The sequence below is a fragment of the Carcharhinus amblyrhynchos genome, chromosome 29 (assembly GCF_965287045.1).
Source record: "Carcharhinus amblyrhynchos chromosome 29, sCarAmb.v2.hapA, whole genome shotgun sequence".
NCBI lineage: Eukaryota > Metazoa > Chordata > Chondrichthyes > Carcharhiniformes > Carcharhinidae > Carcharhinus > Carcharhinus amblyrhynchos.
Window position 1 is genome coordinate 10336373 of NC_137352.1, and position 26038 is coordinate 10362410.

Here is a 26038-nt window from a genome sequence, read left to right on the forward strand (position 1 = left end):
GCTATGAAGAGAGGTTGGATAGGCTTGGGTTGTTTGGATTGGGTTGTTTGAGGAGTGACCTGATCGAGGGACATAGACAGAGTGGATAAGGAGAAGCTGTTCCTCTTCATTGAGGGTCAATCATGAGGAACGTAGAAATCATAGAAACACCACAGTGCAGAAAGAGGCCATTCAGCCCATCAAGTCTGCACTGACCACAATCCCATCCAGGCCCTACCCCCATATCCCTACATATTTACCCATTAATCCCTCTAACCTACGCATCTCAGAACACTAAGGGGCAATTTTACCATGGCCAATCAACCTAACCCGCACATCTTTGGATGGTGGGAGGAAACTGGAGCACCCGGAGGAAACCCACTCAGACGCGAGGAGAATATGCAAACTCCACACAGACAATGACCCAAGCCGGGAATCAAACCCAGGTCCCTGGAGCTGTGAAGCAGCAGTGCTAACCACTGTGCTACTGTGCCACCCATTTTATGTTTCACCAGGTGAGAGCAGCAGATTTCCTTCCCCAAAGAACATAGGTTCAAAGGATGGGTAAGAGGTTTAAGGGGATTTTTTACCCAGAGGGTGGTGACAGTCTGGAATGTGTTGCCTGGGAGGTTGGTGGAGGAAAGTTACTCATGTACTTTAAAAAGTGCCTGGATGAGCACTTGGCACATCATAACATTCAGGGTTATGGGCCAAGTTCTGGGGGATGGCATTAGGTGCGTGTTAGCAGTGAATAATGTGTTGGGGCAGAATTGATGGGCTGAAGGGCCTCTTCTGCACTGTATGATCTATGATTCTACGAGCTAAGTGGCTGGCTAAGCTATTTCAAGTGAGCCATTAAGAGTGAACTACATTGTTTTCTGTCTGACCAAGTGAGAATGGCAGATTTCCTTCCCCAAAGGACATTAGTGAAACAGATTACATTTATTGATAATAATTTCATGGTGACCATTATTGAGACTAACTATTCCAGCTTCCATTAATTGAATCTAAATTCCACCAGCTGCCACTGCGGGATTTGAACCCATTTCCTCAGAGGATGAATCTGTGCCCCTAGATTACCATTAACGCTATGCCTGTATCACAGCTTGGATGTTTATAAAGAGAGGAGGGTAAGAGACCAGTGTGGAGAGCGTGAGGGTTGTTTGGAAGGAACGAAGACACTTGTGAGAGTTTGAATAGCAGATATGTTGAGCAAGACTCAGTTATAATGTTGGTCTTCGTGATCACTCATAAGATTCTTGTTTAATTATCCTTTTTTAAACTTGTCTAGAATTGTCCCATTTATATTAATGTGATGGAATTTACAAACTGGAAGTCTGCCAGATTAATGTAGCCCAACAGCTTTTAACTATAGTGATTTATTATTTTCTGTTTTTCCTTGTTCTACTTTGTGTGCATATTGGGAGTTATTCTGGGTCAGATCCATGGAATTCCCATATTACAGCTTCCAGTTGTCTCTCTCATGTCTGTTTCCACTATTCAATCTTAACAATTATTGGGGAAAAAAAATGGGGCTTGAACTGATAACCTTCTGAAAGTGATATTAGCATCTAAAGAGTTTTGATGACCTACCTTTCAATACGAACAGCATCAAAGCTACCACAAATATCTTCATGATGATTGTCTCTCAACCTCTGAAAAGATAATGTCAGCTTTGAAATCTTAAAAATTCAATGACTTAAACATCGTACGAATGGCAACTTTTAAAGTCATAAAGTTCGACTGTACATGAGAAGCAAGAAGTCTCATAGCACCAGGTTAAAGTCCAACAGGTTTATTTGATATCACGAGCTTTTGGAGTGCTGCTCCTTCCTCAGCCACTCACTTGAAGCAGTGCTCCAAAAGCTTGTGATTCCAAATAATCCTGTTGGACTTTAACCTGGTGTTGTGAGACTTCTTACTGTGTTTACCCCAGTCCAACGCCGGCATCTCCACATCATGTACATAAAAAGCCCATCATGTTTGCACCGGCCATCAAGCACCAATCTATCCTAACTTTTCAGGGGGATCTGGACAAATACATGAACAGGATGGGATACGGTCCCCGGAAGGGTTGGAGGTTTTAGTTCAGTCGGGCTCATGGTCAGTGCAAGTTTGGAGGTCTGAAGAACCTGTTCCTGTGCTGTGACTTTCTTTGTTCTTTGTTCTAAACCCATTTTTCTAGCACTTGGTCCATAGCCATGGGCTATATTCATCTAAATGCTTCTTAAATGTTGAGGAATCCCTATCTTTCGACTCGATCTGGAAGGACTCAAGAACAGCTTCTTCCCTGCTGCCATCAGACATTTGAATGGTCGTCCCACACTGATCTTTCTCTTTACCCTCTCTGTGACTGTAACACTACATTCTGCACCCTATCCTTCCCCCCTAAGTACTCAATGAACGGTATGCTTTGCCTGTAGAGCGAGCAAGAAATGATACTTTTCACTGCATACTAGTACATGTGACGATAATAATTTCAATCAACTCAACTCAACCACCCTTCCAGGCAGCGAGTTCCAGAATACCACCAAATGGGTGTTTCTCTAAATGGATTATTTCTCCCTGTGTTGGCAGGACTGTAAATCTATGTAAAGACACTCAGGTTGGGATATTACCAGCCTGCCCGCCGCAGGAATCCGAGTGGGCAAAGGACGGACAATGGAAAGGTCCTTTGACTGTGGATGGGATTTTACGACTTCAGGATGAACAAGGCCATAAAATCCTGCCCTTGTATCTGCCATATGCCAAAGTAAACACGCAGCAGAAACTGCTGGGTGACAGAGGGTTAATTTATTAATAGCAGAAGACGTTTTAAAAAAAAAACCCTGCACACCCTGGAGAGCAGCAGACTGCGATTGCGAGCAGCTTACATCACGTGGTCCTCCCTTCCGCCTGAGATGTGAGGCGTGAATGGATTTACAGATGTGAACTCTGGTTGGACACATAAAACCACAGGCCAGCATTTTTCCAGCCATTCCACTGCAAGCGAGGACGTAGAATTTGGTGCTCAGCCAAATGTCTGTTGACTGCAGCGGGACAGGGGAATCCCGTTGGCATGAACGGCTGGAAAATTTGGTCCTAATTGTCTAATCCAGAGCTTTCCAAACTGTGGGTAAGGACCTCTAGTGGAGCCGGCGGGGGGTGGGGGGGCGGGGGTTGACACTTTGGGGTCGCGACCTCCAAGACAGCAATGGCTGCCGTGGGGCTCGGACTAAGTGCTAACAACTAAAGCCCCCTTTACATCCTTGTGTGCCTTTCAGTTGGTAATCATGGCTGAATCTTTAGGTCAGATTGTTGCTGCAAAGAAAAACCTGCGAAAAGTTCACTGCGGTTTAAACGATTCCCACCACGCTGAATCTTTTGTCCTTCTTCCCCTCCTCCACCAAACTCAGGAACTTAAATATGTCCCTTCCCCCAGCCTGCTCAAAGGTTAGAACACCCTGAGCCCTATGGGTCAGAGACATTAAAATGGGGTCAAATGAGGTAAATGGAGGTAATGTCAGTGGGTTCGTAATCGCTTTGGGGACATGGGTTCAAATCTCTCCGCAGCAGCTGGTGGAATTTGAATTCAATTAATAAATCTAAAATATAAAGCTTGTCTCAGTAATGGTGACCATGACGACTATCACTAATTCTTGTAAAGACAACGCCCTGTAGGGAAAGAAATCTGCCGTCCTTACCCGGTCTGGCCTACATAAATAAAAGCAAATCACTGTGGATGCTGGAATCTGAAGCCAAAAGAGAAAATGCTGGAAAATCTCAGCAGGTCTGGCATCATCTGTAAGGAGAGAAAAGAGCTGACGTTTCAAAATCCAGGTGACCCTTTGTCAAAGGGTCATTTGGACTCGAAACATCAGCTCTTTTCTCTCCTTACAGATGCTGCCAGACCTGCTGAGATTTTCCAGCATTTTCTGTTTTAGTCTGGTCTACAGGCGACTCCAGGCCCACAGCAATGTGGTTGACTCTTAATTGCCCCCTGAAATGTTCAGTTCACGGGGCAATTAGGGATGGGTAACAATGCTGGCTTTGTGAGGAATGCCCAGATCCCATGATAGAATAAACACAAGGAATAAGTTTGAGAAGCCATTCCAAATGTTACAGAAGCTCTGTGCTGGCAAACCTGGAGAAACATCTTCCATAAGCAATGCTAGGTCAACAGGAAGACCCAGTCCTGGCAGTGATCAAAGACCCTATTTTAATTGTCTAATCCTGCCCCCACCTATCTTCCCCATAATTTCCCAGTGAGCTACAAGCAAAACTTAAGAGCAGAGTTCAACAAATACATCTATTTGGAGTATTGTGCGCAGTTCTGGTCGCCTCACTATAGGAAGGATGTAGAAGCTATTGAAAGGGTGCAGAGGAGATTTACAAGGATGTTGCCTGGACTGGGAGGCATGCCTTATGAAGTTAGGTTGAGGGAGCTGGGACTCTTTTCCCTGGAGAGACGAAGGTTGAGAGGCGACCTGATAGAAGTTTACAAAATGTTGAGAGGAATAGATAGGGTGGACTCTCAGAGGCTATTTCCCCGGTTTGAAATGGTCGCTACGAGAGGACACAGATTTAAGGTGCGGGGAGGGAGGTTCAGAAGTGATGTTAGGGGTAAGTTTTTCACTCAGAGGGTGGTGAGTGAATGGAATCGGCTGCCGTCAGTGGTGGTGGAGGCGAACTCGCTGGGGTCTTTTAAAAGACTTCTGGATGAGTATATGGGGTTTAATGAGATTGAGGGTTATAGATAGGTCTGTAGGTTGGTAGGTGATGATGTGATCGGCGCAACTTGTGGGCCGAAGGGCCTGTTTGTGCTGTAGTGTTCTATGTTCTATGTTCTATGTTCTATTTGGTGTTTATTGATTTAAAAGACAATCTAACTCAGAGAGGTTGATGTGAGATGGTATTTTGGCGTGGTGCTGAAGGGGATCCACTTTGCAGGGTTAGTGAAGTTTAGTTTTGCAGTTTGTTGAGCTATAGAAACCTGGAATGTTTTCTAATCTGAACACAGGCTGATAAAATCATGGAGACAAGAAGACAACAAGACACGATATAAAAGGCAAGGCACAATACAAAGGGCAAACCTGGCTTTGGTTGTCTGTGTGGAGTTTGCACATTCTCCCTGTGTCTAGGTGGGTTTCCTCCGGGTGCTCCGGTTTCCTCCCACACTCCAAAGATGTGCAGATTAGGTTGATTGGCCATGCTAAATTGACCCTAAGGTCAAGGGTTTTAGCAGGGTAAATAAGGGTTACGGGAATAGGGGCCTGGGTGGGATTGTGGTCAGTACAGACTCGATGGGCCAAATGGCCTCCTGCTGTACTGTAGGGATTCTATGCAAGTTAAGGGTGAAAAACGGTTAGAGGTGAGCTGAAAGAAAAGTGGCAGAGCAAGTGGAAAAGGAAACATGACCCTCTCTATCCATCCCCAAATACCTAACACAGGGTGACAAAATCGTGGGTTGGGGAAAGTGCTTCGCCCCTTAAAAGATTTGCATTTTTGTAAAGCTCTGGTGACATCAGGGTTACATAAAACCAAATTGCTAATTCAAATCCTTCCACATATACCAGGATTACAAGATAAAAATTGAATTTGCTGGGTAGCTCAGCCTCAAAGTTGGGAATTCAACAAGTATATAACACAGCGATTCCCAAACATTTCCCAATGTAACACCATTGTCAGCCTTGAAAATTGCCCCAGAGTAAGAGGTGGAAGAGGAATGGGGTGCCTGTGGGGCAGTAAGGGCGGGAGTGGCTAGGTGTGGGGGCATTGAGGGGTGGAGGGAGAGGCAGGGAGAACAAGGGTTGGTGGTGTTACGAGGACAAAGGGGAGAGTGAATTGTGTGAGAGTAAAATGTTTAATTTGCAGAGTTTCTCCTCAAATAACCACCTATCTTTTTACCGGCCTTTTTGGAGAAGAAAGAAGGCCTCAAATATCAAAAGTCATTCAAGCCACCATGAAAAAAAACAAAAGGATTTAAAAGGGGTTTGCAGTTATCAGCATTCAGTCTAAGTTCGATGGTAGCCATTGCTGCCTCAGACCCCAAAGTGGGGTCCCGCGACTCACAGTTTGGAAAGCCCCAAGATACATACCTTTCCTGACCTCAGAATATCTCGCAGCTTGTTACAGCCATTGAAGAATGGCTCGATGGCGCAGTGTTAGCACTGCTGCCTCACAGCGCCAGGGTCCCGGGTTCAATTCCAATCTTGTGTGACTGTTTGTGTGGAGCTTGCACACTCGGTTTCCTCCGGGTGCTCTGGTTTCCTCCTACACAGTAAAAAGTCTGACAACACCAGGTTTTAGTCCAACCTATTTATTTGATAATATACTCACTAGCTTTCGGGGTTACCCCCTTCGTCAGGTGAATGGAGAGTTCTGGCCTCAGACAGAGCATATAAAGCACAGACAGTTTAGAGATTACTGATTAAAATGCGAATCCTTACACCTAACCTGCTGTTCAAGACCTGAAGTGGCTGATAATGTGAGTGGAAGGAGCACTGATCACAGTTTAAAGAGATGTGTATTGTCTCCAGACAGTACAGTAAGTGAGGTTTTGCAAACCCAGGCAAGTCATGGGGGTTACAGATAGTGCGACATGAACCCAAGATCCCTGTTGAGACCGTCCTCATGTGTGCGGAACTTGGCTATCAGTCTCTGCTCAGCGACTCTGCGCTGTCGTGTGTCGTGAAGGCCACCTTGGAGAATGCTTACCCGAAGGTCAGAGGCTGAATGCCCGTGACCACTGAAGTGTTCGCCAACAGGAAGGGAACAGTCTTGCCTGGTGACTGTCGAGCGATGTTCATTCATCCGTTGTCGTAGCGTCTGCATGGTCTCCCCAATGTACCATGCTTCGGGACATCCTTTCTTGCAACGTATCAGGTAGACAATGTTGGCCGAGTTGCAAGAGTATTTACCATGTACCTGGTGGATGGTATTCTCACGTGTGATGATGGTATCCATGTCGATGATCCGGCATGTCTTGCAGAGGTTGCTGTGACAGGGTTGTGTGGTATTGTGGTCACTGTTCTCCTGAAGACTGGGTAGTTTGCTGCGAACAATGGTCTGTTTGAGGTTGTGTGGTTGTCTGAAAGCAAGAAGTGGGGGTGTGGGGATAGCCCTGGCGAGATGTTCGTCTTCATCAATGATATGTTGAAGACTCCGGAGAAGATGTCGTAGCTTCTCCGCTCCGGGGAAGTACTGGACGACGAAGGGTACTCTGTCCACTGTGTCCTGTGTTTGCCTTCTGAGGAGATCGGTGCGGTTTTTCGCTGTGGCGCATCGGAACTGCCGATCTATGAGTCGAGCACCATATCCTGTTCTTATGAGGGCATCTTTCAGGGTCTGGAGGTGTCTGTCACGATCCTCCTCATCTGAGCAAATCCTGTGTATACGGAGGGCTTGTCCATAGGGAATGGCTTCTTTAACATGTTTAGGGTGGAAACTGGAGAAGTGGAGCATTGTGAGATTGTCTGTGGGCAATCCCAATACTGTACCGCAAGCCCACAGACAATCTCACAATGCTCCACTTCTCCAGTTTCCACCCTAAACATGTTAAAGAAGCCATTCCCTATGGACAAGCCCTCCATATACACAGGATTTGCTCAGATGAGGAGGATCGTGACAGACACCTCCAGACCCTGAAAGATGCCCTCATAAGAACAGGATATGGTGCTCGACTCATAGATCGGCAGTTCCGATGCGCCACAGCGAAAAACCGCACCGATCTCCTCAGAAGGCAAACACAGGACACAGTGGACAGAGTACCCTTCGTCGTCCAGTACTTCCCCGGAGCGGAGAAGCTACGACATCTTCTCCGGAGTCTTCAACATATCATTGATGAAGACGAACATCTCGCCAGGGCTATCCCCACACCCCCACTTCTTGCTTTCAGACAACCACACAACCTCAAACAGACCATTGTTCGCAGCAAACTACCCAGCCTTCAGGAGAACAGTGACCACAATACCACACAACCCTGTCACAGCAACCTCTGCAAGACATGCCGGATCATCGACATGGATACCATCATCACACGTGAGAATACCATCCACCAGGTACATGGTAAATACTCTTGCAACTCGGCCAACATTGTCTACCTGATACGTTGCAAGAAAGGATGTCCCGAAGCATGGTACATTGGGGAGACCATGCAGACGCTACGACAACGGATGAATGAACATCGCTCGACAGTCACCAGGCAAGACTGTTCCCTTCCTGTTGGCGAACACTTCAGTGGTCACGGGCATTCAGCCTCTGACCTTCGGGTAAGCATTCTCCAAGGCGGCCTTCACGACACACGACAGCGCAGAGTCGCTGAGCAGAGACTGATAGCCAAGTTCCGCACACATGAGGACGGTCTCAACAGGGATCTTGGGTTCATGTCGCACTATCTGTAACCCCCATGACTTGCCTGGGTTTGCAAAACCTCACTTACTGTACTGTCTGGAGACAATACACATCTCTTTAAACTGTGATCAGTGCTCCTTCCACTCACATTATCAGCCACTTCAGGTCTTGAACAGCAGGTTAGGTGTAAGGATTCGCATTTTAATCAGTAATCTCTAAACTGTCTGTGCTTTATATGCTCTGTCTGAGGCCAGAACTCTCCATTCACCTGACGAAGGGGGTAACCCCGAAAGCTAGTGAGTATATTATCAAATAAATAGGTTGGACTAAAACCTGGTGTTGTCAGACTTTTTACTGTGTTTACGCCAGTCCAACGCCGGCATACCCACATCATTCCTCCTGCACTCCAAAGATGGGCAGGTTAGGCTGATTGGCTGTGCTAATTTGTCCAAGAGTGTCAGGGGGATTAGCAGGGTAAATACGTGGGGATAGAGCCTGAGTGGGATTTTGTTGGTGCAGGCACAATGGGCTGAATGGCCTCCTTCTGCACTGTCGGGAATCTATGGGTTCTATTCTATAAATGTAGGAGGTGTCTTTGTTTGGCATTTAAATCTTAACTTTTGTAAGTCAACAACAGTAAAACGTGGTGGTACTTGATGTCAAAAATATATACCAGCAAGGATTTAAGGATTCCATCATTTGATTCAAAGAGCAAAGAGCAAATAAAATTATAGCACAGGAGCAGGCCATTCAGCCCTCCGAGCCTGTACTGCTCATGCTGTCCGTCTGAACTAAAACCCCCTACCCTTCCAGGGACCATATCCCTCTCTTCCCATCCTATTCATGTATTTGTCAAGACGTCCTTTAAAAGTCACTACCGTATCCGCTTCCACTACCTGCCCTGGCAGCGAGTTTCAGCGCCCACCACCCTCTGGGTAAAAAAACTTGCCTCGTACATTTGCTTTAAACCTTGCCCCTCACACCTAAAACTTATGCCCCCTAGTAGTTGACTGTTCCACCCTGGGAAAAAGCTCCTGACCTGACTATCCAGATTTGGATCAGAGCTGCTAGGTAGAGTTAGATAGTATTTAGAACACATTTCATCTAACGATGCTATCTGCTACTTCATCTAACTGGTCATGGTCAACCCTTACACTATACGTGAACCTCCTCCTATCTCATCTTTGCTGCCTCTGGATTTACCCAGTTTCAGTCGGCAAATTAATGAGTATTGCTGTCAGAATGTGTTAGGATTTAAATTCCTAATCAGATTCGTTTGAGCAATAAGTAACCAGGTCAATAAAAAGGATTAAATACCAACCGTAACTTACAATAGTTACTAATATTACTTTTCTTCAGAATATCACAAGTAAAAATGCATTTCTCTTGTGTTGTCCTTTGGCGCTGGAGCAGATATGATGGGCCAAATGGCCTCCTCCTGCGCCGTAACAATTCTCTGATCAATCGGAACCTTGAAACTCATTATCAAAGCAAACAGTACTGGAAATGTTCAGCAGATCAGGCAGTATATGTAGGGAGAGAGAGACAGACGGCGAAATCTTGAACCCGCATGCTCCATCATGCGAATGCAGACAGGGCTCCAGATCCACAAGTCGCAATTCTCGCTGATGAGATCACGATCTGGGATCTTCCATGCCCCTTGCCATCAGGTTCATGCCCATAGTGGGCGGGAGCCAGCTTTGCATGCGTTAGCATATTTCAGTACTATTAACCCACCCCCCGCCCCCGCTCATATACCTGGAATGCCTGCCAGGTATTGACTCTACACTAGCGCGATGTCACATTGGCACAGTCCACAGCAGGCTTACACTGATGTGAACCTGTCACGGGGGTCTACCCGGGACTAAGGGACATGGCCAGGCAGTGCCCTTTGGTACAGTCCCTTGCCACAGATTGACACTGCCAGGTGGGCACCATGCCAACCTGTGCCAAAGAGCAGTGCCCAGCGAGAGCCTGCTGTGATTGTGGGCTTGGTGCAGTCCAATGACAAATGGATGTCAGATGCCAGTGATGGCCGTTATGGGGGGAAGTGGGGAGGGATGCGGGGGTGCGGCAGGGTGGGTGCCTGCATTGACTGTGAGGATGAAGGGGCCAATGATCATGAGAGGGAAGGAGAGAAGAGGCCGATAATTGCGAGAGGGGGGAAACGAGAGAAGGGGCTAATGATTACGAGGGGGGAGAGAGAAGGGTCTGATGATTGTGACAGGGCAGGGTCTTGGGGGGTGTTGGAGAGTGAAGGGGCTGATGATCACGGGAGGGGGGCAGAGAGAGTAGGTGCCAAAGATCCTTGGGGGGGGGTGGGGAGTGAAGGAGTGAAGGAGCTGATGATCACGATTGTGGGGTGGTTGGTCAGAATGAATGCTGGCTGCAATTGGGGGTGGTGGGGTAGGGGGGAGGTGGGTGAGGAGTCCCTGAGATCTCAGTGGTGTGGTGGAGGGAGGTGTATTGGAGTTATGATCAGGGTGTACTTTAAAGATGGCGTCCTGACATGTTTAAGCCACACCCAGCTTTATGATGCCGTGTTTCACGCTCCCTTGGTACTTTTTGTCAAAGTGCGGCCGAATCTGGAGAGAAACACGTGGGTTTTCTCACCGGAACTGGCACTCTGCCAATTTTTGGTAAGGTATTGTCCACCATTCAGGTTTCTGGTCACTATGACCTTAGATAAGAATCTTGTTGCATTCTGCTGTTGAAATACATTCCCTGATTGGAATTACATGGTGACTCAGTGTTGGAAATCCAATAACATTTCAAGGTTGTATGGCGTAATGGGATAGCTCCTTACCCTTTGAACTCTGGAACTTGAGCTTCAATTTGGTCAGAATTATGGACAGTGGTTGTTGAAAGGCTGTTACACCAGCTGATGCAAATCCAATGTGGTTCCTAATGGGTGATAGATCCCTGTAACAGAAAATTAGCACCAGTTTACTGGTGGAAGGTAGAATCATCTTGAGTTGGATATAAACACACTCGCACGCAATTCAGAAAAAGGCCAAATATTCCATATGATACCAAACTGAACTCCAAATTCTTTTTGCTAAAACATACAAAGTTAGAGGCTCAACTTGACCAACCATTCCAATACTGTGGCTACGAGAGCAACTGGGAATTCTGCACTGAGTAACTCATCTCCGCAATCGCCAAAGACTGGTACTCACAAGTGAGGAATGTGATGGGATACCCTCCATCTGCCTGGATGAACGTAGCTTCACCAATTCTCAAGAAGCTCCTCACCATCCGAGGCAAAGCAAGTGAATTGATCAAGACCACTTGCACCGCCATCAATATCACTTCCAGCAGCAGTTTTAAGGCTTTAATTGGCTCACAGGCAAGCCAGCCACCCAACCCCACCATCAACGGGGACCAAGTAGAAATGGTTGAGAGCTTCAAGTTTTTAGGTGTCCAGATCACCAACAACTTGTCCTGATCCCTTCATGCCAACACTCTTGTTCAGAAAGCCCACCAACTTTCTCAGGAGACAAAGGAAATTTGCAAGTCTGCTACACCTCTCACCAACTTCTACAGATTCACCATAAAGAAACATTCTTTCTGATTATATCACAACTTGGCATGGGTCCTGTTCTGTTCAAGATTGCAAGAAAGTACAAAGAGCCGTGAATGAAGCCCAGTCCATCACACAAACCAGCCTCCCATCCATTGACTCTAACTATACTTCCCTCTGCCTCAGAAAAGCACCCAGCATAATCAAGGACCCCACTCAACCCGGACACACTCTCTTCCAAAGATGCAAAAGTGCCAACCCCCCGACTCAAGAACAGCTTCTTCCCTACTGCCATCAGAATTTTGAACAGATGTACATTGCATTAAGTTGATCTTTCTCTACACCCTAGCTATGACTGTAACACTACACTCTGCACTCTCTGTGAACAGTATGGCGCAAAATAAGCAATACTTTTCACAGTATGCTAATACATGTGACAACAATAAATCAGATCAAATCAAATCAGATCAAAAATCAGTAGTCTTTTAAGTCTTCTCACTTATCATTAAGATTTGCGCAGGTATATAGGTACCTGACTCCTTAAACCCTTGACAATCTATTTAATGTTTAATAAAGTAAATTCAATAATCATTTCATTTTAACTAAAGACAGAGAATGCTGGAAATACTCAACCGGTCTGGCACCATCTGCAGAGAGAGAAATGGAGTTAATGTTCCCAGTCCAATATAAGTCTTCAAACCATTATTTATTGCACTTGGTTCACTGCATTTTTGTTACAGATAAAAGTCTAATATTCACTCCTACCTTTGTTTAAGACAACACTTTGTTTATGCTCTCAAATAAAGTCACAGACCACTCCCGTATTAACTTCCACAAAGATTTCTGATATCTTTTGTTACCCCTATTCCCGAGTCTGCCCCTGTTACTCTGAGGTTGTGGAGACTGCGACAATTCTCTCAGGGACTGGCTATTTCGCTCCAGTGACTACACTTCAGACGGACAGTGAACATCAGTGAAACATTCACCAGAAGAAGCATCAGTGACAGGTCCCACCCCATCCTCAGCATAACACACACATGCATGCACCGCTGCTCCTCCAGATCATTGGAAGATAATGAAGAGAAACTCGGGGGGGGGGTTGAATTATCACCCTAAACTCCCGCCCCCACCCCTTGATAGAGCGGGGACATCAAGGGCAATTGTAAATGATCCCAAATATCATTGCAGCCTTATTGAAGCTTCCTGTCCACTGTGTTACAGTTAAATACAAAGATCTTTAGTTACTGAGTTATTGAACCATCAAAAGCAAAATTTCCCACGAACAAGGCTGTTCATCTGGTTACCATGAGAGGAAACTTTAACTCTTTTCCTTACACTGCTGATTAATCCTGAAACACTTCTTACCTCCCCTGAGTTGGATCCTGTTGTTTTCTGATGTGACTGGTTTCTCAACTTCACTTCTCTGAGATTTATTAACTTGCTCTTATCTATTCCATCAGATAAGGAAAAGAACAGCAAACTACCAATGTGGGGTCTTTTTTTTTACTTGTTTTTAACCAAAGGGTAAAGATTTTTGACCTTTTGGACCTGTTTGTGTGCAAATGTCCCAACATTTGTCAGGTGACGGTGTCCTGATGGTGCACACTAAATGCAATCTAATTAAATGGAAAAGCCAGTTACCACTGTCATTAACTGTATTTGCCTGACCGTAAAGTTGTTATAAACAGATCTGACTGAGGAGCTATCAGGCAGCACGGTGGCACAGTGGTTAGCACTGCTGCCTCACAACTCCTGGAACCCGGGTTCACTTCCCGGCTTGGGTGGCTGTGCTGAGTTTGCACATTCTCCCTGTGTCTGCGTGGGTTTCCTCTGGGTGCTCCGGTCTCCTCCCACAGTCAAAAAAGATGTGCAGGTTATGTTGATAGGCCATGCTCAAATGCCCCTTAGTGTCCTGGGATGCGTAGTTAGACGGATTAGCAGGGTAAGTGTGGGGGGGAATGTTACGGGGATAGGGCCTGGGTGGGATTGTTGTTGGTACATACTCAACGGGCCGAATGGCCTCCTTCTGCATTGTAGGGTTTCTATGAACTGTCCTGATCCCAATGTTCTGCGTGAGAGGAGCTCTGGTGGGATATGGTTAAGGTCACCGGTATGAACAAGCGTTCCCCATATCACCCAAATGAACTTTGCTCTAAGGTGGACCAACTGGTCAGGGAGACCATCACAGACATACACACAATGCCATTCCCATTCAACATCCAAACAATAACAATTTGCTTTTATATAACAGTGAAACCATCACCAGGCACCTCTCAGGAATGCCAGACACAAGTGGACATTGAGCCACGTAGGAAAATAGTTGGCCAAGGGTGAGAATGGAAAAACAAATTGGGACGTTCCTTGACTGGGAGCCAATGTAGGTCAGTAAATGGAGTGCTATGGAGGTAAGGAGAGGCACGCTTGCTGTTCTGGAGCAAGCATCATGGAAAGTGACCAGTAGCCAAACCTCTGGCTGATTTTCACCAACGCAGCCCAAGGATGCTGAGGCCAATGGACAATATGTGGGCAGCACAGTAGCACAGTGGTTAGTACTGCTGCCTCACAGCGCCAGGAACCCAGGTTTGATTCCCAGCTTGGGTCACTGTCTGTGTGACATTTACACATTCTTCCTGTGTCTGCGTGGGTTTCCTCCCACAGTCCGAAAGATGTGCTGGTTAGGTGCTTTGGTCATGTTAAATTCTCTCTCAGTGTACCTAAACAGGCACTGGAATGTAGTGATTCAGGAATTTTCATTGTAACTTCATTGCAGTGTCAATGTAAGCTGACTTGTGACTTTTGATTTTACATTCTCATCCTTGGCCGTGGACGTGCTGTAAAACTCTGGCTCTTATTTTCCAAACTTTGTGTAGAAGGGTTTGATGAACATGTCCTTGGTTCCAGATTAACATTTTCAGTGACTTAATTCGATTGAGGGAAATAATCCACCCTCATCAGATTGGTTGGATGGATGCTCGCTGCATGATGGTATTAAAACACCTCCAGTAATTCTACACGAGATACCTCCCAGCCTGTCCCCTGTATCTCTCCAATCCAGTCTGCCTCAGCTACGCTATAAAGATAACTCAGTACATAAGACATACACACCTTAGGTTCAATGGGAATTGCACTGTTGGTTTTAAAAATTAGAAATAGATACAACTGGGCGGCACGATGGCACTGTAGTTAGCACTGCTGCCTCACAGTGCCAGGGACCCGAGTTTGATTCCAGTCACTGTCTGTGTGGAGTTTGCACTTTCCCCCTATGTCTGTGTGGGTTTCCTCCGGGTGCTCCGGTTTCCTCCCACAGTCCAAAGGTGTGCAGGTTAGGTGGATTAACCATGATAAATTGACCATAGTGTCAGGGGGATTAGCAGGGTAAATGAGGGTTACGAGAATAGGGATTGTGGTCGGTACAGACTTGTTGGGCTGAATGGCCTCCTTCTGTACCTTGAAGATTCTAGGATATGGGTGCATGTGGCCACAGAGGTCAATTCCTAGAGTTTAGCAGCCAGATTATAGGGCGGCAGGACGGTGGTTACCACTGCTTCCTCACGGCACCAGGAACCCGGGTTCAATTCCAACCTCAGGTCACTGTCTGCGTGGGTTTCCTCCGGGTGCTCCAGTTTCCTCCTACAATCCAAAGATGTGCAGATAAACTGGATTGCTGAATTAACAATTGGTGTCAGGGAGATTAGCAGGGTAGATACATGGGATTCCGGGGATGGGGCCTGGGTCAGATTAGATGGGTTTTTCCAACAATCAACAATGATTCCATGGTCATCAGTAGATTCTTAATTCCAGACACTTTTTTATTGAATTCAAATTCCACCATTTGTCATGGTGGGATGCAAACTTGTGTCCCCAGAACATTAGTTGAGTTTCTGCATGAATAGTCTAGTAATAATATCACTTGGCCATCACCCCACCTAACACACTGCACAACCCGGATTGGTACCAAGTTATACTTTTGTTTTAATGAGCAATGCTTTAAGAGAAGCAGATACTCTTCTTCAAGATGTTGAACAAATCTATGTACCCTTGTGTTCTATAAGCTTAAGAGCTGAATTCTGCTCACATTTTATTGTCTACAACATGTTACTGCGCAGAGGGACCTGGGGGTCCTTGTGCATGAATCACAAGAACTCAGTTTGCTGGTGCAGCAGGTAATCAAGAAAGCAAGTGGAACATTGACCTTTACAGCGAGAGGGATAGAGTATAAAAGCAGAGATGTCGTGCTGCAATTGTACAAGGTACTGGTGAGGCTGCACCTAGAGTACAGAGTACAGTTTTGGTCCCCTTATTTAAGAAAGGATATATTAGCTTTGGAGGGGGTACAGAGAAGGTTCACCAGGTTGATTCCGGAGATGGGGAGGAGGTTAGCTTATGAGGTTAGCTTATGGGCCTGTACTCATTGGAGTTTAGAAGGTTGGGGGGCGATCTTATAGAGACATATAAGATAATGAAGGGGCTAGACAGGGTAGGAGCAGTGAGGTTATTTCCACTTACAATGGAAACAAGAACTAGGGGGCAAAGCCTCAAAATACTAGGGAGTCAATTTAGAACAGAGGAAGAACTTCTTCTCCGGGGGGGTAGTGAATCTTTGGCGTTCTCTGCCCAATGAAGCAGTAGAGGCTACCCCATTAAATGTGTTTAAGTCACAGATAGATTTTTAACCAATAAGGGAATTAAGGGTTATGGGGAGTGGGCAGGTAAGTGGAACTGAATCCACTATCAGATCAGCCGTGATCTTATTGAATGGCAGAGCAGGCTTGAGGGACTAGATGGCCTACTCCTGCTCCTATTTCTTATGTTCTTATGTTCTAGCTATGTAGTTCTTTTGACTTTTATTACTTATGAACATGTGTCAATATTTATTTTATAAGTGTATTGTGCTGCCTCCGTTTTAACACACCAATTCTCCTGCGCACAACAACTTTATAATCTCTGAATCAGGTCGAGCCTTTGTACCAAATTATGGCCAGAATTCTCCAACTATTCATGCCAGTGGGATTCTCCAGTCCCGTCGTCAGTGTACCGTCCGCGTTCCCGTGTTGTGGGGCTGATATCAATGGGAGGTTCCATTGACAGCTGCAGGGTTCCTGGTCCCATCCTGCGCACAGCAAAGATCCCAGAAACTGAGAAACATGTCCGCAGTCACTGGGTGGAATTTTCTGGCCATTCATGCTGGCGGGATTCTCTGGTCCCGCTGCAGTGAACGGAGATTTGGCTAAGCACCAAATTCTCCATCTTCACTTGGAGCAGCAGCAGGTCATGAACGACCAGAAAATACCAGCCGCTCTGTTTCAGATGGTCATAGTTGAGGGAGGAATGTTGGCCAAGGCTCTGGGAAAATTTGCAGTGTTCTTTGGCAAGTGCCCTGGGAATCTTGCAGAAGAGCCAAGTTGTGAGCTTCAAGTCTCAGCCAAAGCACAAGGTAGCATTCCTTCCGTCACAGCCATGTCAGAATGAATCTCTTGGCAATTTATTTTAACAATAACCTTATATAAAGGAGAACTTCAGACCCACATTAAAGAGATTTGTTTTAATTCTGGACAAAAGGAAACATGAATTTGCTAAAAGAAATCCATCCCAATGTCCACGTTATTATGTTTGTTTATATTTAGAGATGTTAATCAAGTATCACTGCATTAGCTTGGTCCATGGTATGTATTCTGGCAATAGATCAACTGGCTAGTCGCCTCCAGTCTAACTGGGTTACATGTTAGCTGCCCCTAGTTCCCATGATCTTACCAAGGTTATTTTGAGCAGGCTTTACCAGTGCTTCCTGAGGAGGAGCCTTTGTTCAACTTCTGTTCCTTCTGCAGAAAGAAGCTTCCATTTACCTCATCCCATTCAACAATGCAACTGAAATCATCAACTCAAACTTAAAGGAAATGTGTTCCATTCGCTAATACTAACGTTCTTCACCAGAGTTAAGGACATCAGTGTTAGAGAATGGAGGGGAGGCGATAGCTAGAGGCATGGCTAGACTATTAATCCAGAAACTCAGCTAATATTCTGGGGACACGGGTTCGAATCCTGCTTTGGCAGGTGATGGAATTTGATCTCAATAAAAAATATCTGGAATTAAAAATCTACTGATTACCATGAAACCATTGTTGATTGGTGGAAAAACACATCTGGTTCACTACTGTCCTTTAGGGAAGGAAATCTGCCGTCCTTACCTGGTCTGGCCTACATGTAACTCCAGACCCACAGCAATGTGGTTGACTCTCAACTGCCCTCTGAAATGGTTGACCAAGCCATTCAGTACAAGGGCAACTAGAGATGGGCAACAAATGTTGGCCCAGCCAGTGAAACCCATGTCCCACAATTGAATTGAAAAAACATACATTCAGGTAGATGGTGCATGGAGCTTTATGTTGCATCTGAGTCTTTTCATCCCATGCTGAGCTAGGTTTGCTGAACTCTGACACACAGTGAAAAAATGTGGGGAAACGTTTGATTCTCACAATAGCGTTTCCCTTTTTCGGTTGGCACAGTGGCACAGTGGTTAGTGCTGCTGCCTCACAGCGGCAGGGACCCAGGTTCAATTCCAGCCTCAGGTAGCTGTCTGTGTGGAGTTTGCACATTCTCCCCGTGTCTGCATGGGTTTCCTCCAGGCACTTGAGTTTCCAAAAATGATTTGATTTAATTTATTATTGTCACATGTATTAGTATATTGTGAAAAGTATTGTTTCTTGCATTCTATACAAAGCATACTGTACATAATGAAGGAAATGAGAGAGTGCAGAATGTACTGTTACAGGCATAGCTAGGGTGTAGAGAAAGATCAACTTAATGCGAGGTAGGTCCATCAAAAGTCTGATGGCAGCAGGGAAGAAGCTGTTTTTGAGTTGGTTGGTATGTGTCCTCAGACTTTTGTATCTTTTTCCCAACAGAAGAAGGTGGAAGAGAGCTGGCTGCTTTTCCCAGGCAGCGGGAAGTGTACGAGAGGCTGGTTTGAGTGATGGGCTTCATTCACAATCCTTTGTTGTATCTTGTGGTATAGGACAGAATGGGAGCCATACCAAGCTGCAATACAGCAGAAAGGATGCTTTCTTTGGTGCGTCTTTAGAGGTTTGTGAGAGTTGTAGCAGAAATGCCAAATTTCCTTCATCTCAAAAGAACAAAAGAACAAGAACAGCCCGGGAAACAGGCCCTTCGGCCCAACGAGCCCGCGCCGCCATTTTAACATTACCAGTCCTCCCTCCACCCATGACCCTTATCTATGATTATTTTTTCTCCTGAGAAAGTAGAGGTGTTGATGGGCTATCTTAACTATAGCGTCGGCAAGGACGGACCAGGATAGGTTGTTGGTGATCTGGACACCTAAAAACTTGAAGCTCTCAACCATTTCTACTCCACTTCATGTGGGTTGGGTGGATTGGCCATGCAGAATTGCCCCTTAGCGTCAGGGGCTAGAAGGGTAAATAGATTGGCTTACTGGGACAGGGCTTGAATGGGATTGTTGTTGGTGCAGGCTTAATGGGCCAAATGGCCTCTTTCTGCACTGTAGGAATTCTATGATTATATGTATGGAAGGATTGAGCTTGGATTCTGCCACTCATTGGCGCAGAGCGTTTATTTGATGCTCCATTCTAGACATCCTTATCTATGGTGCCATAAACTCCCTCGCTTTGCTGACAATGGATTGGGCAAACTGGAAGTCAGCTTATTGCTGTGATATTCACTTTACTATATTATTCTTGTATTCTCACTGCTAGTTGTGATTTGAGTTAGTTTGAAGAATTTATATGAAATACCTTTGACCACATTGAGCAATAAAGCAATACTGCAAATATCATCATGATGGCATCCAGCCCTCGAAACTCTGATAGAGTGCTCAAAATGAATATAATTTGTTGAGTGGAGTGGGTATGGCCAACGATACAATTCATCACTAACCTTACGAAGCAAACACTGAATTAAATTACTAATAAACCCTATTGTCTGCTCTGTTACCCTACTAATCTCCCCGATACTAAGGCGAAAACTAGCATGGCCAATCAACCTAACCTGCACACATTTGGATTGTGGGAGGAAATTGGGGCATCCGGAGGAAACCCACGCAGACACAGGGAGAATGTGCAACCTCCATGTAGACAGTCACCTGATGCCGGAATTGAACCTGGCACTGCGAGGCAGTCATGCTAATCACTGTGCCACCATACTGCCTAGTTAAGTGATTATAGTATCTCACTGGAGGCTGATAAGAGATAAGGGAACTGATTCTCCAGCCATTCACGTCAGTGGGATTCTCTGGTGCTGTTGGCACAGCCCCTGCCTGCGGTTTTCCAGCCCTGGATGAGAAAAATCTGATTCACTTTTCTTTATAATCACAATTTTTAATTATCTTTAGTCCCATCCTTTGTTTAGTCCATTAACCAAACTGTTCACCTGGTCTAGTTGGGAATAAATTTTCAATCTATTTGTTTTCATTTGCCCATTCACAGGATCGCTGGCTAGGCCAGTATTTATTGCCCTTCAGAAGACGGTGAGCTGTCTTCTTGAACTGTCCCTGAGGTGTAGGTACACCCATGGTGCTGTTAGGAAGGGAGTTCCAGGGTTTTGACCCTTTGACAGTGAAGGAACGGCGATGCATTTCCAAGTCAGGATGGTGTGTGGCTTGGAGGAGAACTTCCAGATGGTGGTGTTTCCATGCATCTGCTGCCCTTGTCCTTTTAGATGGTTGTGGACATGGATTTGGAAGGTGTTGTCGAAACAGCTTTGATGAGTTGCTGCAGTGCATCTTTATGTAAATGGTACACACAGTGCATCGATGGTGGAGGGAGTGAATATTTGTGCCAATCAAGCGGGCTCCTTTGTCCTGGATGGTCTCGATCTTTTTGAGTGTTATTGGAGCTGCACCCATCCAGGCAAGTGGAGCGTTTTCCATCACATTCCTGATCTGTGCTTTGTAGATGGTGGACAGGCTTTGGGGAGTCAGAAAGTGAGTTACTCACATCATCATTCCCAGCCTCTGACCTGCTCCAATCCAATTTCTGGTCAGTGGTAACCTCTAGGATATTGACATTTACTATTTGACAACGGATTAATGAATGTAAACCACTTGGATAATCCGGTGGCACAGGGGATAATTCTCCCCTTGCCTGGAGTTTGGCAGGGGAACAAGATAAAAGAAAACTTAGCAACCTTCTTCAGATTCTCTCATGGCGGATCGCTGGTGTGAGGAATGGAAATATTCACACTGATGTAGCAGAGAGTGTTTTTGAACTGAAAGCATATTACTGGGCAAGAGAAAAGGGTTGTTGTCTGCACTTGGCTGTCCTGATCTGAGCTGGATGCTTACGACTGACACTTGTCAAGAAAAACTTTGGAAAAAGTATTCATTCACTAGAGATACCCATCATCGCCTCGTGAGGTGAGTTGCTGCTGAAGAATATAGAATCATACAATGTTTACTGCACAGAAAGAGGCCATTTGGCCCACCATGTCTGTGCTGACATATAAACAAGCCACCCAGCCCAATCACACTTCCCAGCATTTGGTCCATAGCCCAAGCACTGTATCCAGGCCTCCCACAATTTTGTACATCTCAATCAAATCTTCCCTGAGCCCCTTCCCTTCCCAGGGGACGATGGCCTAATGGTATTACAACTAGACTATTAATCCAGAAACTCAGCTAATGTTCTGGCGACCTGGGTTCGAATCCTGCCATGGCAAATGGTGGAATTTGAATTCAATTTAAAAAATTTGGAATTAAGAATTCTATTGATGACCAAGAAACCTTTGTCAATTGTTGGAAAAACCCATCTGGTTCACGAATGCCCTTTAGGGAAGGAAATCTGTCATCCTTACTAGTCTGGCCTACATGTGACTCCAGAGCCACAGCAATGTGGTTGACTCTCAACTGCCCTCCAAGGGCAACTAGGGATGGGCAATAAATGCTGGCCAGCCAACGGTGCCCATATCCCACAAATAAGGAAAACAACTCCAATCTTTCCTCATAACTGCAATTTTCCCTCTTGGCAACATTCCCGTAAATCTCCTCTGCATCTTCTCCAGTTCATGACAATGTTTATTTGGAAGATGACAACAGCCTATTTGCTCTTGAGTTTTTACAGTCTAACCCCTTTGGGCCATCCACCATACAAACTTAGACTCGAGGAAGGGCCGGTTATCATGTTGCCTCAAAACAACATCCTAAACAAGAACTTTGTCATGGAATAAGATTGGAAATTAGGAAGCTGCTTCTTCGATGACACACCCTGAAATTCTAACAGACAGATTTCAAAGAAATAAAGGGGGCAATTTACTGGCCCCATGCACGAAATGCTCTGGGACTGAGCGGGATCAGGAATCAAGTGGGAGAGACGAGTGTCCTTTGAAATTTTCCTAGGCACCCCTCCCACCCACCTACCATCACCACCAACTTGGACATAATCTGGCTAATGCCCTTAGTATATTTAAGCGTTCCAAGCCAGAGTCAAGCCAGTTTCTCTCTGTTCCAAGGATTCTCCAAATCTCAGGCGCAGCAGGAAGTCGGAGAGAATTACTACTGGTTTCCAAACACGGAAACTAGTCGTGATGGCCATGCTGGGGGGGGCTTGGAGGCCATTGAAGACAGGGCCATGGTTGGGCATTGCCATGTAGAAGGACACAGAGTTAACTCACTAAATCACATGGGCCTGTTGCAGAACACTTTCACCACCTGGAGCAGACACATGGGCAGTGCCAAGGGGGTAAGGCAGGAAGGGGCAGGCATGGAAGGGGACCCATTAGGGGGGCTTTGATGCCCCAATGCTAGCAGTCATGCTCGAGGCAGGGGGGAGAATCGCGTGCCATCAACGAGAGGGGGCTAGGTTCCAGATATCTGTGGGGAGAGACGAGGTCCAATTGCTGTGAAGCCAGATTGGTCAGTGAGATTACACCCCGTGCCTCTGAGCTGGTGTAAAACTCACCCCTTCCCAAAAACTGACAGCGTGCAGGAAGATCACAGTCAGATTCACGCTGGACATTTCCATATGAATCACAGCGGTTTTCTCATTCTTTTACAAAAAATCTGCCCAGAGTACTTCTTCCTGAAAGAATACCAGTCCAGAAGATACAAACCTACTTTTCAGCTCAGGAGAAACCAGTTCACAATTGTAATTTCATCTTCTATAACTGTAAAGGCCAGAGTCCTGGGAAAAATATATTTTTATTTCCAGGCCTATCTTTAAACAGGGGCAATTTCAGATAGCCTTTTCTAGAGTCAGTGACTTTTGAAGCCTTTGGTGAAAAAAATAGCTAGAATTCCTGTATTTAAAGAAGTACTGTTGCAAGAAAGATTGTAATTTGACTGCAAATATTTTGTGTTTCTCCATTAATTACTACTGCCAAATACAGAGGAATATAATTGATATTTAAAGATTGCTTTCTTTCAAGACTAATTCCGGTGGATTTACATTTACAATGGGTGGAACGGTGGCACAGTGGTTAACACTGCTGCCTCACAGCCCCAGGGACCCCAGTTCAATTCTGCCCTCGGGTCATTGTCCGTGTGGAGTTTACACGTTCTCCCTGTGTCTGCATGGGTTTCCTCAGGGTGCTCCAATTTCTTCCCACACTCCAAAGATGTATGGGTTAGGTGGATTGGCCATGCTAAGTTGCCCCTTAGTGTCAGGGAGATTTGCAGGATAAATTCATAGGGGGATAGGGTCTGGGTGCAGGGCTGAATGGCCTCCTTCTGCACTGTAGGGATTCTATGATACTTCTACTTGGCCGCAGTACCCTCTAACAAAAACATATGCAAGCAGATTTAAAATGTTACTCCAGTACTCGATCGATAAAACATTCTGCGTTAGGTCTGTGTGATTTAGCGTATTAGACCTTCTACATTTGAGCTTAAATTCAACCCAACACAGTCCAGGAATTGGACCAGGGAATTTTCCAGTCCATGTGACTCACTAATATGTTGAAACTTTAGCCACAGAGTTATCTGGGAACCTGAGCACAAGTGGGGATCAAAAGATAAGTTTAAAGTTTATTTATTATTGTCACAAGTAAGGCTTCATTAACACTGCAATGAAGTTACTGTGAAAATCCCCTAGTCGCCATACTCCAATCCCTGCTTGGGTACATTGAGGGGGAATTTAGCATGGCCACTGCATCTAACCAGCATGTCTTTTGGACTGTGGGAGGAAATCGGAGCACCCGGAGGAAACCCATGTAGACATGAGTCAAAAAAAAGAGATTTTCATTGAATCATCTGTAAAGAACATGTTTTTTATTAATTTTACTAGTTTTCATGCACGGTCGTTTAAACGCTTAGTAAAACATGAGGAGCATCTCATACCTGGTTCAAATTTGTCTCCCTGCTCGCTGCGTACCTGCTTTCTAATCCTCACGTTATGGTTTATTAACTTGGTGAAACCATTGAATCAAGGAGCAAGATTTCTGACCTCCCTGTGTTTGCATCTAGAAAACATTAACAGAATGGTAACCAGTTGATGTCTTTCTAATCTAATTAAACAGCAAACTAGTTACATCTTGTTCAGTTCTATCTGTTGCTGGCTGCTAAGTTGCTACAAATATCCCAGTTCTTGAGACAGGGAGAAAATTAAGTCCATAACTGGAGAGAATTCTATTGCTGAAAACTCCTGTTCTCGATAGTCAAGGTAAAACAGTGATGCCTGTAAACAGTGGAATAGTTTGAAATAATGTTATATCACCACTGGACTCATCATCAAAACATAGAATGTATAGTACCTGCATGGTGGCACAATGATTAGCACTGCTGCCTCACAGCACCAGGGACCCAGGTTCGCTTTCCAGCTTGGGTGACTGTCTGTGTATAGTCGGCATATCCTCCCCGTGTCTGCGTGGGTTTCCTCCGGGTGCTCCAGTTTCTCCCACAGTTCGAAAGACCTGCTGGATTAGGTGCATTGGCTGTGCTAAGTTCTCCCTCAGTGTACCCAAATAGGCACCAGAGTGTGGCAACTTGGGGATTTTCACAGAAACTGGTGTAAATGTAAGTCCACTTGTGACACTAATAAGAACGTAAGAAATAGGAGCAGGAGTAGGCCATCTAGCCCTTCGAGCCTGCCCCGCCATTCAATAAGATTATGGCTGATCTGAAGTGGATCAGTTCCACTTACCCACCTGCTCCCCATAACCCTTAACTCCCTTCCTAACTAATGAATTAACTTTAAAGAAATCATTGAGAGAACATTCAGCCCATTGACCCTGTACCATTCTCTTTTGAAGAGTAGTGCTGTTGGTCTCCATCCCTTGTTCTTTCCCCATATCCATTCTGCCTCCTTCAAATATTCTATATCTTTGGAACAGATGTAGACCAGAATTTTACCGGCCCGCCTGCGGGGGGGATGCAGAGTGGGTGAGGGACAGACTCTGTTTACCTCAGGCGGGTTTTAAGATTTCAGAACGAGCAAGGCCATAATATCCCACTCATCATGAGTGTTATGGGCCATTTTAACTTATCCCATCTGGCAGGAACCTGTTTTGAGCTGGTTCCCAGTGCTATTCCACATCCAGTTTTACTTTTCCCTGGCTTTTGTGGAGAGGGAAATGGGATGATTTTAAAAGCGGCATTAGAAAGCAATTACCTGTGAAGGTTTAGTTTAAAATTACCTCAAAGTGCAATCAAGCTACTCAAGAGTACATGCAGAGTACAACCTAAAACAGCATCACCAGGCAGATTTAAGACAATGTTGATATGATTTACAATTCTGGCTAAATGATTAATGGCTGAAAAGTGCGGTAAATCTCAACTTACACCTCGACCATGGTTGTCTCATTCAGTAGTAATAATAAACTTGTGCTATTAATGTCTAAAACAGAGGCTGGAATTGTCCAAACTCAACCATGGCTGGCATTCTCCAGTCCCGCTGCAGTGAATAGAGTTTTGCTGGGCACCAAATTTTCCATTCTCACTGGCGGCAGTGGTGGGGCAAAGGAGATCGGAGAATCCCAGCCAGACACAAATAAAATGAAATTATTTCTGACATTGTGGAACACATTTTAGAATGCACCCCTTGTTTAAGACAGTACTATCCCTGGTCTGTGTGGAATTCTACATTTCATCACTTCAGCTTTGTTCCTGAATAAAATCTTCAGTCTCGCCCAGGTCGCATGTTCCCTTACAATGGCCCCACCTTCACATCCGTGAGTCTCAGCTGTCAGGGTTGAGTGTATCCAGTTCAAGTTGGGCTGAATATCCTGTTTCAATGCTGTTAACCT

At 45.4% G+C, this 26038-nt stretch overlaps 1 long non-coding RNA gene across 2 annotated transcripts; it reads right to left on the minus strand.

The window, feature by feature from the left end:
• Window positions 1-1400: 1400 nt before the first annotated feature.
• LOC145359825 (uncharacterized) lies at window positions 1401-24205 on the minus strand. 2 transcript variants are annotated; one of them, XR_013889638.1, is made up of 3 exons: window positions 24135-24205; window positions 11117-11232; window positions 1401-1634 (listed from the first exon to the last, which is right to left on the minus strand). It is a non-coding gene; the product is annotated as an uncharacterized LOC145359825 (long non-coding RNA). The 2 variants fall into 2 exon arrangements; XR_013889639.1 differs by lacking the exon at window positions 24135-24205 and adding an exon at window positions 13199-13268.
• Window positions 24206-26038: the final 1833 nt, after the last annotated feature.